The following is an 11,649-nucleotide window of genomic DNA, read 5'->3' on the forward strand; positions in this document are numbered from 1 at the left end:
AGGGGCGGAGACGCAGGCGGATTGGGGCTGAATCGCAGAGACGCGGCTGCGGGCCCACACCTGGTGCCGCGGGTTAACCCGCAAGGGACATCTCGGCCGTGGGGGTGTCCCGGAGGAGCGAGGGGTCCCACCCCCACAGCAGGCCCCCAGCCCAGGGCTCCAGGGCCGGGAAGAGACGTCCCCACAACTCTGGGCTGTGAAACCAGGGGGGACTGTCCCTGAGGGTCGCGGAGGCCGCGGGAGCCCCAGGCTTTACCCTTAAAGGGCCAGCGCACGGACTCACTCGGACGCTCCCTCTGAGCCCAGCGCCGGGAGCAGCCTGAAAGGACCTGGGACACTCAGGGAGGAACCAACCTGCCTGAGATCTGGGCGAGAGGCGGAGGGACAGCTTCCTCCCAGGCAGAAGGGCTGGCGGAGGCCATGGCTCCTTTGGCGAGTCCTCCCCGCACACAGCCGGCAGGCAGGCGCCATGTTTGAATCGCCAGCACCTGACTCACACCCTTGGCCCCGCCCCGTGATTCCCGGAGGCCCCGCCCCTCCCCACCTGTAGCTCATCCAGGCCATTTCCAGGGGCTTTTCTGTGCAAGTGGCCTCTCCAGCCTCATGCTTAGGACTTTCCTAAAACCTCTCAAACAAGCAGCAGCGGCCCCATACAGCTTGATAAGTGGCCCCAGGCCTGGCACGAGCAACAGCCTGCATTGGCTCCTAGCTTGGCCTCTCCTGGGCACCTCCAAGCCCAGCACAAGCAGCAGCCAACTACAGTTTGCTGTGTAGCTCATGCTGGGTGGCCCTGGGCAAGGCACTGGCACAGGCTGGCTTTGCACCTCCCAGGAGGCCCCAGAGACAGTGCACCTGGTGGTCAGACTCGACCACGCTGGATTACAACCCTACCACATCTACGAGTGACACACTCAAGGGGCGCACTTGGTGAACACCACAGCTCCACTGAAGTAAATCCTGCTCCATAGGGGTGTCTCCAGCACAGCAGCTCTCTGGTTGTAGTTGCAGCTGGTCCTCACAGCCGATTGGCCTGGGGGTCAGTTCCTCCCAGTGACGCCAACAGCCACCAAGGCTCAACTACAATAGGACAGTGCACACAGCCCACACAGGGGAGCACCTAGAAGGCCCAGCTCAGGTGACTGGGGAGGCTGAGCCACTGGACCCTACAGGACACCTACTACACAAAGCCACTCTACAAATTCCAGGAGACATAGCAGCTCTACCTAATACATAGAAACAAACACCAGGAAGCAGCCAAAATGCAGAGGCAAAGAAACATGTCACAAAGGAAAGAACAGAAGAAATCTCAAGAAGAGGAACTAAATGAAATAGATCCAAGCAAACTAACAGATACAGAGTTCAGAATTTTGTTTATAAGGATGCTCAACCATATTAGTAAGAGTATTACGAAAATAACTGAGAAAATCGATGACATAATAAAGTACCAATTTGAAATGAAGGCTACACAAACGGAAATGAAGAATAATTTACAGGGAATCAACAGCAGAGTAGAGGACGCTGAGAATCAAATCAGCAATTTGGAACATGAGGAAACAAAAAACACCCAACCAGAAGAGCAAAAAGAAAAAAGAATACAGAAATATGAAGGTAGCATAAGGAGCCTCTGGGACAACTTCAAATGGCCCAACATTGGTATTATTGAGGTGACAGAAGGAGAAGAGAGCAAGAAATTGAAAACCTATTTGAAAAAATAATGACAGAAAACTTCCCCTACCAGGGGAAAGAAATAGACTTACAAGTCCAGGAAGCACAGAGGGTCCCAGACAAGAGGAACCCAAAGAGGCCCACAGCAAAACACATCATAATTAAAATGCCAAAGGTTAAAGACAAAGAGAGAATCTTAAAATCAGCAAGAGAAAAGCAGTTAGTTACCTACAACGGAGCACCCATACGACTGTCAGCTGATTTCTCAACAGAAACTTTGCAGGCAAGAAATATTCAAAGTGATGAAAACCAGGGAACTACAACCAAGATTGCTCTACCCAGCAAAGCTATCATTTAGAACTGAAGGTCAGATAAGGAGCTTCACAGATAAGAAAAGGCTAAAGGAGTTCATCACCCCCAGACCAGCACTACAGGAAAAGTTGAAGGGTCTTCTTTTCGAAGAAGCTAATGAACAAAACAATCGGACAAACTAAACAGATCCAGAGGCACTGACGCAGGCAACAGACAATCATATTTCAGAGGGAAGAGGGAAGGGGGGTGGAGGGTGGGAAGAGATTAACCAAAGAAGTTATATGCATAACCCATGGACACAGACAATAACTGGGTGAAGGCCTGTGGAAGGGGTGGGAGTGAGGTGGAGGGGGTCAATTGGGGGGAGAAAATGGGACATTTGTAATACTTTCAACAATAAAGATAAATTTAAAAACAACAACAAAAATCCTTGGGGCTCCATAGGATACCATCAGGAAAACAAGCAGACAGACAACCCACAGAAAGGGTCAAAATGTTTGCAAACCATGTATCTGATGAGACTCTAGTGTCTACAATATATAAAAAACTTACATCTCAATATAAAAAGACAACCAACCTCACCAAAAAACGTGCAAAGGATCTGAAAGGACATTTCTCCAAAGAAGACATACAAATGGCCAGTGAGCCAGAGAAGGCACTCAGGGTCATCAGCCATCAGAGAGACTCAATCCACCCACAAGGAGACCCCTCCACACCCACCCCAAGTCACCCTGCACAGGTGTCCCAAAACTGAACAGTAATGCTTCCCAGCAGGTGCCAGTAATCCCATTTCACACACACAAGAAACAGGCTCAGAAAATTTAAGTAATTTCCCCAAAATCAAACCACTGCTGAATGTGGAGCAAACGCAAGCAAAGCCCTTTCTGACCCCAGGTGGGTGGCCCCACGCCCAGCACTGACGTGAGAGCCACATGGGGAGTTTACCTGTCTAGAAGCCAAAAGAAACAGGAATGTCATTTAAAAAATATAGTTAACTTCAACCAATGTATTCAAAATATTGTCATTTCAATGTGAAATGACATTGAAATATAAAAACTGACATATAAACTGACAATATAAAAACTGACAAATTAGCATGTGTTCTCTGTTTCATGCTGTCTTTCAAATCTGTGAGCTTTTTACACTCACACGCGGTCTCTGTTGGGACCAGCCACATGTTGGGTGCTCACAGTCACATGTGGCTGGTGGCTGCCATATGGGACAGTGCAGGTGTCCAACGTCCACTGCTTTGCTCAGTGGCTGTGTGACGATGGACATGTTACTTACCTTCTCTGTACCTTGTTTCCTGACCTGAGTGATGGAGATAACAATATCACCTCAGCAGGGATGAACCAAAAGCCCCATAGCCAGAGCCAGCACACACTGCCTCAGTGCCGGCTCTCACTGGTACCTATAAATCCTACATGTTAAAGGCTGTCCCCCTCGAGAACATTCTGGAGTTCACCATGCCTCCCCACAGGCCTACAGCAGGCACCGAGGACATACAGAGTGTGCACACCTCTTCCCCTCACACGCACTGCCTAAGCCTCCCAGAGGGCCCTGAGGATCCCGAGGGCCCTGGGGAGGGTGGGGCCTACGAGCCCCACCTGCTGCTGGCTCCCTCCGGGAGCCGCCGCTTCCTCCTCTCTCCCTCCAGGCAGCCGGTGCCCACCAGCTCCGCCTCGGTTCTCACCTGCGCTCCCCTCCCGGCTTCTGGCCACACCCATCCTCTCTCTGCACTTCTGCTGCGTCTTCTTCCTGGGCAGGCTCGCAGTGAGGACGCCCCCCCTTCACCGTGTCCCGTCTGCGCCTCACTCCCTGGCTCTGCCTCTCCTGGCCTCTGAGCCTCGGTTTCCGGAGCCGCGTCCCCTGCTGCTGTGCCCGGCTTCCTTTTCTGATCTTTCCTGGAAGCCACAGCCTCCAAGTCGAACGTATCGCTCTGTGTCCTCTCTCCTTCCTTGGTGCCACCACCCAAATTTTCATTTCTTTTCTTAATTTTTTCAACCCGCATGCCGTTTCCCTCCTCTGCATCTTCGCCTCACATCTGTTTCCTCTTCATGACGCCTTCGGCATGTGCAGATCAGCAGCTTCTCCCTCCTGCTGCAGCTGGTTCTGCGTCCTCCGTGTCCTGTCTGCAGTGCTGGGCTTCTGTCTCCTTGTCACCACTTGGTGCCCCCTCCTCTCTGGCCCCTGCCCGCCCGCCCTTTCCTCCCGCCTCCTCTTCCTGCGGCTAGCGTCTGCACTCACACCCCTCCCACTCCTGTGGGGACCCCCTTCTCTGGGGTCCACGCTTTTGTACAGCTCCCACATCCCAGCATGGGCCGCCTCAAGCCCTTTCTGCCTTTTCTCTTCCGATTTTTTTCTTTATTTTTCTTCTGTTTATTCTCACTTTCTTCAGGTCCTCTCCCTGGCTGGTTCCTACCCCAGTGCCATCTCTCTTCCCGAGGGTGCTTGTTGGCAGGGCTGGCAGGGACCCCTCCTCAGGAACCACCTCACACATCAAGAGCCAGCTCATCCTGTCTCCAGCACCTCCTCATGGTCTCAGAACCTTGCCCAGAACAAAGAGAACCCATGAGTGGGCCCCACGTCACAGGCAGCACACACCCCAGGTCACCGAGGTAGAGGGGCGCACAATGGGGCTGGCTGTCCGCCTGGAAGGGAAAGAAACCAAAGAGCACACAGGGCTCTGCAGTGACAGCCTCACACTGGGGCCCCGCGCACACCCTGCCCCTTCCCACAGGGACCGTCTTCAGAGTGGCACCCAAACCGTGTTTCTATCGCCTCCGACTGAACTTCGGAAAACGTCCCTCTGTGCCTCAGCCCTACGGCCCATGTCAGGAGTGGAACCTACAGCGTGCGTGGGTGGACCCTCCCCCAGCTCACCCACCCTCAGCACAAACCCCGGGCAGGGCATCAGGAAGAACTGATCTGACGCCATTTCCCCATCCCTCCAGGCTCCACTGACTTATTTCACAATAAATTCCTAAGTTCATTCGCTGTCATCTTATAGCTACACGAACAAACAACGCATGCGTACAAAGCTGGTCCTGAAAATCCGCTGGGAGACACTCACCCAGCCTTTTTTCTTGGAGGGCTTTTCACAGGTATTTGTCCTCAATGACTTGTTGGTCTGTGTGCACCTGGAACACAAATTTATGCACAAATATGTAAACCTGCTGCTCACTTGGAAAAGATTAAAAATAATCTTGTAGATTCTCCAATCTTTTCAATAGATTTCTTTGTCTTTTTGAAATACACATAGGAAATAGGATGGTAAGGTTCCGAGCAGGGGGTGGACGAGCGCAGCTCCAATCTAGTCACAAGCCAGCAGCGGAAGCTGCAAGAGCAGCTGGGCACAGCTCCCACCTACAGGAGAGCGCAAAGCCAGCCCCTGCCATCCACATGCCCACCTCTGTCCACTTGCCAATATTACCACTGCCTGGAATCATCAATTTAGCAAAACAGTCATCAAAAGTAACCACTCAGAAACAAAACCCAAACTAAACAGAGAGACTAGACGTAATCAGCCAGAGCAGAGTGGCCACTCAGAGACACACACACCCAAGGGCCCTGATGGGGGAACCCTAGGCACTAGGTTACGGGGCGTCAGGCCTGCCTAGTCCACTTCACACCCACTAGGATGGATAGAGCAAAGAGGAGAAAATACATCTGGCAAGGGGAAAGTGAACGTGCAGACTCCACACAGACAGTGGCCCCAGCCGGGAAGACATTTTTTCTTACTGTAATAAAATACCATTGAACTGCCCGGCCTGGTGTGGCTCAGCGGTTGAGCATCGACCTAGGATCCAGGCGATCGGGGTTCGATTCCTGGTCAGGGCACATGCCCGGGTTGCAGGCTCGATCCCCAGTCGGGGGTGTGCAGGAGGCAGCTGACCAATGACTCTCTCATCATTGATGTTTCTATCTCTCTCTCCCCCTCCTTTTCTCTCTCTGAAATCGATAAAGATATATTTTTTTAAAAATGCCATTGAACAAAATGATGTGATTCAAGGAACTGCTGTACATGAATGTTCACAGCAGCAATATTTACAGTAGTCCAAAAGCAGAAACCCAACATGTCCATCAATAGATGAACAGAAAAGCAGAACGTGGTATCTGCAACGGCTGACTCTTTCAGCCACGAAGGGCAGGAAGAGCTGACACGCTACAATGCAGACAAGTCTCGAAAACATGCTAAGTGAATGCAGCCAGACACAGAGGACAAACACTGCCTAGTCCGCTCGTGTTAACTGTTCAGAACGGCGATCCAGAGACAGAGAGCAGGCTGGTGCTGTCAGGCTGGGGGAGTGGTGTGAGCGGACAGGTTTCCTCCTGGGGTGGGGAAAAGTTCCTGGAATTAGTGGTGATGGCTGCACAAGACTGTGAATGCATGTAGTGCCACTGCAGTTGTACACCTTAAAATTATTATTATTTTTTTTAAACATATCTTTATTGACTTCAGAGAGAGGAAAGGAGAGGGAGAGAGAGAAATAGAAACATCAATGATGTGAGAGTCATTGATCAGCTGCCTAACCCGGGCATGTGTCCTGACAGGGAATCGAACCCTGATCTCCTGGATCCTAGGTCGATGCTCAACCGCTGAGCCACGCCTGGCCGGGCCACCTTAAAATTATGAACTTTATATTACATAAACTTTATCACAATAAAAAGAACACAAAAGAAAAGTTTCCTTAACTTTCTGACATTTTCCATGAGAAAAAGAGCAGACTTGGAACAGAACGTCAGGCACAGAGAGAAATCCTGCCTCTGTCCACAGCATGGAAGCTCCACGCTGCTGATTTAACTCATGGGCCACTCATATTTCTGTTTGGCTGGCCAAGCATTTTTGTAAAATCTCAGCAACATTTAACGCTAGAAACTTTTCACCATAAAAACCCCAATTTCTGCAACCTGAGCTGCCTGCAACCTGGAATGTGTGGGCCTGGGTACCCATGAGCCTACTGAGAACGGACCACACAGCTCACAGTAGGGCCAGGGAAGGACAAGGCTGGGGGTGGCTGAAGCACCACATGGTAGACATGGAAGGACCGACCAGCCATCCTCTCCCTGGAGAGCAGACTGCAGGAAACTAGTGACCACCATGTGATGTGACTCAGAGAAAACATCAAGTCAAACAACTCCTGTATTCCAAGGCCAGGGTCTTCAGTCAAAAATGGAAATCCTACTTGACACAACATTGCCCAAACCCTCTGATTCTGAAACTTCTGTTCCAGTCACCATGAACAGAGACACAAAGCCTATCACCATGCTATGGATTCATTTATGGCACCAAGTTTTTCAAAAGCAAAACCTACCAGTTTCCTCATTGGGTCCTTTCTTTGTCTGTGGCACAAAGGAAGCTGTGTCCACCACCACCTGAGGCGAGGGAGGGAGGGACTGGCCGTAGGGGAGGGAAGGCCAGCACAGCCGAGTGCCTAATGCCTTTTCAACTATTTTTGGTTCTATTCTTTGAAAAGGATGTGGTTACATTGATTGTTACCAAGTTTACAATGGTTTCTGACAAGATCATTTACTTAAAAACCAAACCACCAAGAGGACAGAGGGCCCCCCACCAGTCCTCAGGACATTGGCCTCAAATCTCTCACTCCCGTGAATGTGCCAGAGATTGATTTCCTGCACGTGAGACAGCAGTTCATGTTACCAACCATTCTACAGTTCACCTGGATTTTTAACTCCTGCTTCAGGAAAGTAAAAACCAGGTTAAAACAGGGCATGCAGGTCCCGATTCCACTGCAAAAGCCAGACTCGGGACAGGCTGTGATGCTGCTCACCTCTCACAGCACTCCCAGCGCTTCCTCCCCAGCCCCACTTCACCTCCTGCAAAGGAAGAAGACAGAGCACATGCTCACCTGACAACAAGGTCACCCCGGCATGAGCTTCCTTTGAGGTGGAGAACGTACTTTCTTCTTTCAAGTCCTGCTGCAAGTCACAAAGTAACAGAGTGCACGGAGAGCATTTCCACGTCAAGGTAAGTGGTTAGGCCTGCTGTTAAGACGCTAAGACCACCACTAATGTGTCCTGCATGTGGCCCTTGGGAAGACCGAATATGACACTCAGTATGCGAGCAGACCAGCGTCTACGGCCATACCACCCTGAACACGCCCGATCTCGTCTGATCCCGGAAGCTAAGCACGGTCGGGCCTCGTTAGTACTTGGATGGGAGTATGTGAGCAGGTCAGGTCCAGGCCACCCTGACATCCCCAGCCAGCCGCTGCCCATTCCCTAGAACTCTGCAAGTGGCTGCAGCTGTGTCAAGGATGCCAAGTTGAATGACCAAACCCACCCCTGAACTGCCTCTAAGTGTGCGGGAGGCAGCAGCCTTCTGAACACAAAGTACATATTTAAAAATGTATCAAAATGACGTGAACACTCAGAAAGACTTATGGGTAAAAAAGTGAAGAATGGATTATACTGAACACAGTGTGTTTGGCCCTGATTGGTGTGGTTCAGTGGTTAGAGCATCAGCCCCCAGACCGAAAGGTTGAGGGTTCGATTCCCAGTCAAGGGCATGCACCTCGGATGCAGTTCGATCCCCGGGCCCAGTCAGGGTGCATGTCTCTCATGTCCATGTTTTTTTCTCTCTCTCTTCTCCCTCCTCCCTCCCTCCCACTCTCTGAAAATCAATGAAAAAATAGCCCTAGGTAAGGATTAAAAAAATGAATGAAGATTGTGCATTTAAAAATGAAACATTCACAGCACATAAAAGATTCAAACTTGGTCTTTCCCACGACTTCCCTGATTTTCTTGGTTTGACTTCTGCACTTTTTGTTCCTTTGAGTTTTCTAGCTTCATCTGCTCAGTATTTTCTCTTTTCCTTTAAGGAAAAAAAAAAAAAAAGTAAGGTGACTCCCAAGGGAGGAAAAGCAAGAAACACAAACTACACAGAGAAGCGGTAAGATGGCCTCTTCCTGCAGCCTGGTACCAGACAGCGGGCTGCAGGCGGTCTGCCCTGTGTCTCTGTGCGCACCCGCTCCTGTCTTCCTCTAGTGGGGGGATGTGGCCAGCTAGGCCAGGCTAGGACAGGAGCTGAGCTACCCATTAACAAAAGTGACAATGCACCCAGCAAAGGCCACTCCTTCCCCAAAGTGCTCTATTACCTTGTGAGGGCAACTGTATCCTTCACCGAGAACCGCTGCAAACCATGTCCCTGACCATCTCCCATCGCCTTTTCTGTATCTGCAATTGTGTGGCCCCAACTGCAAGAAAACACACAGGGCAGCAGCAGGTGGGTTCTCAGGAGAGCCTGGGCTGTTTGGCAGTGACAATCTGTGGCTGGCCCTACCAGCAGCTGGCCGTCCTGTGGGCAAAGTCCACACAGCAGCACAACAGCAGCCAACCCAAAGCCCAAAGAACAGCCAAGGCCAGCAGCTCTGAGGTTTCCAGTGGTCCTGACACTCCTGACCCCAGGATGTAATTAGTGTGTCCAGGAAGCTTAGTGAATGGGTATGAGCCTTTTCTCTGGTTTCTTACATCATCATTAAATATCACAGGCAGTCTGCAAGCAGGCGCAGAGTGAAAAACCTGCTTGCTAATTCTAGCTGAGTGCTATGGCTTTAAACGCGTCTGACCAAAAGTTAAAACAAGAAAGAGCTGTGTGCTCGACATGTAACACGATGGGCCCTTGAAGGTGGCACAGAGGAAAGCAGGCGGGAATTCAGGCGACGAGGGCAGCGCTGTGGCTGCAAAACCCACCCAGGGCTCTCAGGGGCTTCAGGGGCTCGGGTTCCAGGGCGGAAAGCCCTTGGGGGTAAGGGGTGCGTCCACAGGAGCCCCCAGGGGCCACGGAGAGTCATGCAGAGAGGGAGACATGGAAGGAGAGGGGCACCCCGAGGGAAATGGGGGACCAGAGGCTGGGGACTCAGCAAAAGCGCAACCTCGGGGACACTGAGAGGAAGGGGCTGGTGCAGAGTAAGGCCGGGGTCACTGAAACGGGGTCACCGAGGGGAAAGACAGGGCCTCATTCGCACACACCCCCACCCCCACCCTGGCCCCTGCGCCCTCAAGACACGTTCCACCTTCTGTGCAGCTCTTCGGGTCACTCTGGGACCCAAAAGCGGCCGCACCAGCGCCAGAGACAACAACCCCGCAGCCTGCGACCGGGTCCGCGAGCGCGCAGCTGCCGCCCCCGCCGCCCCCGCCGCCCCCGCCGCCCCCGCCGCCCCCGCCGCCCCCGCCGCCCCCGCCGCCCCCGCCGCCGGCTCCTAGAAGACCCGCTGCCCCGGGCGCGCGGAGGCTGGCGACTGGCGGCGCGGGGGCGCTGGGGGCGCGCGGGGGGACGCGGGGGGCGCGGGGGGCGCGCGGGGGCGCGGGGGGCGCGCGGGGGGGGCGCGGCGGCCAGCTCAGCCCCCCAGCCAAACTGCAGACTCGCCGCCGGCCCGGGGCGCGGGGCGTGCGGTGGGGCCCGCAGGGGGCTGGCCGCCTCTGCTCTCAGACACTTGGCTTCACCGCCCTCGACTGTTAGAGCCCACGGGGCTTCAGTGTCCTCAAAAAATGGAGACGCTCCCACAGTTTTGCTATTTTGAACGCCGGCCGGATGTTCGAGAGAAGCTCCCCTAGCTGTGGGACGCGGGCTGTTCCAGCGGGGCCGCGGCGCGCGAGTTCTCACGCAGCCCGAAGCGGGCCTGCGCGGGCGCGGGGCGCGGGGAGACGGCCGCAAGCGCTGACCGCAAGCCGGACCCGGAGCTGAGCGGGCGCTGGCCGGGGAGTGGAGAACGGACTTCAGGCTCTCGGGGGCGTGTGGACCAGGGCACCGCCGCAGATGGGGCACAGGGACAGAGCTGTGTCGGGCCGCGCGCGAGTCTCAGCTGCGGAGCCTTCATGCAAATATGTACTTCATTTGGAGGGTGGGCCCAGGAAGCCCCGGTAGCAGCGTGGGAGAGTGAAGCAGGAAAGAGAAAGAGGCCAGTCCCAGGGGTGGTGATGAGCACCTTGTGCTGGGGGCTCTCCCACCTTGGGACCTCTGGGAGAACTCAGGACACACCTCCAGCGAGGTAGCTCTGACTGTCTACTGCCTCCTGTTGCTCATTGGCTGGGGCTGCTCCGGGGCCATCAACTACCCAGCACTTCCAGCAAGCCCCGGGCACAGGCTGGCACACCTGGGCACTGTGAGAAGCCTGTGGGGAGAAGTGGGAGTGTGTGTGTGCGTGCTCCCATGCGCGGGGGCCTGTGGAAGGGCTCGGCACGGTGTGGGTGTCGTCCCGCAGGCACGCGGGCGCTTCGTCAGGTTCGGTAAGATACTTGCTTCCATCGCATTTTAGAGATGACTGGGCCTCGGTGAGCTGGACGGCCTTGGAGCAGGAGGCCTGTGGGGACCTGGGTGCCTCTGTCCAGTGGGAGATGGCGGTGAGGATGCCTAGATGAGGGTGGTGGGAGGTGGGAACAGAGAAGCTGCGTGGCGAGGTGGGTAGGGCTGTCCTCTGACCCCGAGACCCCATCACAAGACAGGAAACCTGCCTAAAGCTTACACCTGGGGAAACGGGGGGCTGTTACACACTTGCTCCCTTACTTTACAATATGGTGGTTTTATCAGTTCTAGTGCCTTTGTTTGAGGTTATTAAAGATGCCATTTTCCTGCCTTCTTAACAAATGGATGTTAGGTAAATAGCTGTTTTCTTGCTCTGGTGACTAATGGCCAGATAGCTGCCTTCTGCC

Source organism: Miniopterus natalensis, chromosome 16, assembly GCF_054644295.1.
Source record: "Miniopterus natalensis isolate mMinNat1 chromosome 16, mMinNat1.hap1, whole genome shotgun sequence".
Taxonomy (NCBI): domain Eukaryota; kingdom Metazoa; phylum Chordata; class Mammalia; order Chiroptera; family Miniopteridae; genus Miniopterus; species Miniopterus natalensis.